Source organism: Carassius auratus, chromosome 39 (genome assembly GCF_003368295.1).
Source record: "Carassius auratus strain Wakin chromosome 39, ASM336829v1, whole genome shotgun sequence".
NCBI classification, from domain to species: Eukaryota; Metazoa; Chordata; class Actinopteri; order Cypriniformes; family Cyprinidae; genus Carassius; species Carassius auratus.
Genome location: NC_039281.1, coordinates 6775884 through 6780144, shown reverse-complemented (window position 1 = coordinate 6780144; position 4261 = coordinate 6775884). Strand labels below are relative to the sequence as shown.

At 37.5% G+C, this 4261-nt stretch overlaps 1 long non-coding RNA gene across 2 annotated transcripts; it reads left to right on the top strand.

Annotated features, from left to right (window-relative positions):
* Nucleotides 1-1775: 1775 nt before the first annotated feature.
* Nucleotides 1776-4261, top strand: LOC113058144 (uncharacterized). 2 transcript variants are annotated; one of them, XR_003277926.1, is made up of 6 exons: nucleotides 1776-2092; nucleotides 2193-2248; nucleotides 2638-2723; nucleotides 3412-3484; nucleotides 3593-4010; nucleotides 4088-4261. It is a non-coding gene; the product is annotated as an uncharacterized LOC113058144 (long non-coding RNA). The 2 variants fall into 2 exon arrangements; XR_003277927.1 differs by lacking the exon at nucleotides 2193-2248 and having other exon boundaries at nucleotides 1777-2092.

The window sequence follows — 4261 nt, the reverse complement described above, 5'->3', positions numbered from 1 at the left end:
ATTCTGGAAATTTGTTTTTTAAACTACAAATTACAAAAATGCATATACAAGACACAATACTATTTTTCACATTTACTTTGGAGAATATATATATTTTTTTAACTGCTGAAGACACCTGAAGTAACAAACAATGTCACAGGCCAGTACGTTTATTAAGTAGTATTAAATGAACCATTAGTCTTCCTGAATGGAGGTGTTTTTTGTGCAGTTTAAGGTGATTAAGTTTAATTTCTGTTCCAGTTTTACTTTGTGTCTCCAGCTTGATTTTCAAGAGATCTTCACAGGTTTTGTTCATACAAGGGTTAGTCTTTCACAAGCTGTGAGTTTTATGGATACTGGAAACCTGGTTCTACAATCTGTTCACACTGGGTGTCCTGCATGTGATATAAGAGAGCTATTGTGTGTTAACCCACACACAGAAAAAAGGGTTAATTGGGGTTCTATATAGAACCATAGGGTTCTTTACTCAACTCCAAATAACCTTTTATGCTAAAAAAGTTCTATAATGAATAGAAAGAACCCTTTTGGCACAAATGTTCTTATAGGCTATTATTCATTCATATATTACGGTTTTCTGCAACATTTTGTATTTGTAATTAAATTATTGTTTGTAGTAACTTAATATCACATTTTAATCATGCTGACTTTTGGAGAAAAACTGAAATGGCACTCTTCATGTGATATTGATTAACTACATAAAATGATATAAATATATACATTTTCTAACCCCCATATCTTGTAGTTTGTGATCATTCACATGCATTCATAAATGCATTTGAATACACCGAATAATGCAGTGAAAGAACGCACTTGAAATGCACACTCGCCACGCTCACTATGATAATTTTGTATTTGTAATTAAATTATGTTTGTAGTAACTTAATATCACATTTTAAGCATGCTGACTTTTGGAGAAAAACTGAAATGGCACTCTTCAGTGAAAGAACGCACTTAAAATGCACACGTGCCACGCTCACTATGACTTCATCATGTAACTTTAGCCTATGAGTGCACTTTTTAGGCACGATTTTTGTAGTTTTAAAATATACTTGATATGTTAAAAGGCACATCATTAAAACAAAAAAATACGAGTTCACATATCACACCTAAACATGCGTGGAAAACGTAATTAGAACTACTAAATTATTTAAAAATGCCTATACATATACAGCTATGATTCGCGAACTCCCGAAATGACTCAAATGATTCGCGATCCCGCTCCGAACTCCCGAAATGACTCAAATGATTCGCGATCTCGCTACTGCCGAACTGACTGAAATGATTCGCGATCCCGCTCCGAACTCCCGAAATGACTCAAATGATTCGCGATCCCGCTACTGCCGAACTGACTGAAATGATTCGCGATCCCGCTCCGCTCCGAACTCCCGAAATGACTCAAATGATTCGCGTTCCCCAAACTGACTGAAATGATTCGTGAACTCGCTCCGAACTCCCGAAATGACTCAAATGATTCGCGATCCCGCTCCTGCCGAACTGACTCAAATGATTCGATCCCGCTCCGAACTCCCGAAATGACTGAAATGATTCGCGTTCCCCAAACTGACTGAAATGATTCGCGAACCCGCTCCGAACTCCCGAAATGACTCAAATGATTTGCCATCCCGCTCCGATCTCCAGAAATGACTCAAATGATTCGCGATCCCCAAATTGACTCAAATGATTCGCGAACCCGCTCCGAACTCCCGAAATGACTCAAATGATTCGCTCCGAGATAGCAAGCCGACGTTGATTCAACGTCGATTTTTGGTTGTTAAGGTCAGTATCAGTTTCCTTTTCTTTTATGAAGGAAACAAGCGGTGAGAAAACAAATAGAGAGTGCAAGTGTTAGAGGGTCAAGTAAACTATTAGATAGGCGTCATAGTATACACACACAAGCAGATTTTGTAATGGACTAATGGGGGGTAAGGGTTTCTGTAAATTCTGCGTGTTTTAATGTGCGCGTGCAGAACACTGGAGTAACGTTCATTCAGATTCAAACACTGGAGCGGAGGGAGTTGCCATGGAAACGGGGCGATAGACAACACTAGCCAGCTGCACGCTCCGTGTTTCACTGCTGTTTTCACTGATTTCGGTAAGTTTAGTAAATTAAAATTGCACAAATATCATATGCCACTGTTCATGACATCTCTCTTGCTTGTATTTGACCCGCATCTGTTGAATTTACTTCATAGAAATGGTTTAGGGTTTTCGAACAAGTCCGTTAGCATCTTGACCGTTATCAGAGGAGGTAACGTATGCTAACTCCATAGACTGAGCTTTTCATGAAGAGTTTGGGATTTTAATAACACATTTATGTGTAGCTGAGAGGCATTGACAGTGAAAGCTTTGCTGGTCTTTTTCAATGGATGATTGAAAATAGGCTTTTTTATTTAACCTAAATATAAACTAACGTTACCGTTAATCAGTGACGTCATTACATCAGCGTCACAATTCAAACACATTTTGATCTCGTCTAATGATAAACAAATGTGGATATAAACTGTTCAGGATATCCATTAAATACATATTCTTTCTCTTTTCTACATTTCTAGTAGCTTGGTTCCTTGTGATAACACATTGTATTCTGAATATTGTTGGCTCTGACAGATTGCTTGTTATATTTCTATATTCTTCTAGTGCTTGATGGCCTTCTGCATCCCAGAGTCTGTGCAAGCCTTCTTTCTAACAACATCTCCAGGCACACTGAACCATATGACTAGCAGGTTAACCCCAAACATACATTAATTCTATCCATACCAAATTCTGAAATAATATTACAATTTAAAATAGTAGTTTTCTGTGAAATGTAATTTATTTCTGTGATGTGCATCTGTATTTTCAGCATCATCAGTCTTCAGTGTCACATGATCTTCACAAATCATTCTAATATGATGATTTACTGCTCAGAAACATTTCTGATTATCATCAATGTTGAAAACAGTTGTGCTGCTCAATATATGAATGTGTTAGAATACTTTGATAAATAGAAATTTCTTCTTGACATTCACTTTTTATAAATTTAATGCATCCTTGCTGAATAAAAAGATGAATTTCTTTTTAAAAATGTAGTGTACATTACCATTTAGTGGTTTGGGGTCTAAATAACAATGAAGCTTTAAAATAAATAAATAAACTCTATGCTGTTATAAACGGTTTACACAAAAATATAAAACAGAGCTGTTTTTTTAACATTCATATTTATCAGAAGTGTTTCTTTGGCAAAAAGTAGCATATTATAATGATTTCTGGAGGATCATATGACACTAAAGACTGAAGTAATGATGCCGAAAAATCAGCTTTGATCATAGCAATCAACTGACCCTTCCCAAAACAACCCGCCCTCCTTAAATTCAGTTGCTATGTCTGACAAGCCATGCTGCTCTCACAGTACACACCTTGTCCCTCACACAGCGAACAATACATCGTGGACCAAAGAGGAAACTGACAACACAGAGACCGAAGAAGACAGAGAAGGTCACTTCTGGTATGAAAGAAGTTTTCAGGTTTCAAATTTGAACCCTTTTTTTTTATTATATTTTTTTTAGAAATTTAAATAATAAGTACTGTTTTATGCTGTTTTAATGTGTTACAGATCGCTGTAGTGCCTCAGTCCAGTGGAGTGATTGGGAGTCCCACAGAGGAGATCGGAACGATATAAAAGAGGAGTGATGACAGTGAAGGACGAGAGAGGACCAGGCCTGGGCTTTATTTTGTGTTTAAGTTTTGTTTGTGCGCGAGGGGCTGGCGCGATGCTTTGTCTTTATTTTATTATTATAGCTTTGTTTGTCCGCCGGTTCCTGCCGCCTCTTTCCCGAGATTGTGAAATTTGTCTGCTGTTACAGTAATATTGTGACTTTATTAAACGATCCTCTACGAAAATACAGTTTCACTGTGTTATCGATGTACTTTCAGGGAGGAACTTGTCAGCAAATCTACTTCACAACACATGTGAAAGCAGTTGACAGTTACAGACGTGTGTGTTGGATCAGGGTCAGATCTGAATTCTGATGGTAGGTAGATCTCCAAGAACAGGATTGTACAGCCCTGTTATATTGGTAATGTATGATGGATTTTGTTTTTATTGAAGGTTTTCTGGGATGACCATTGAAGAGATCAGCACATCAGATGTTGGCCTGGACAGCTGTACCTACAGTACACCACGCTGACTTCTTTGCATGGATAGCTGACTATAATATTTTTGGACTATAAGTAGCACCTGAGTATAAGTCGCATCAGTCCAAAAATACGTCATGACGAGGAA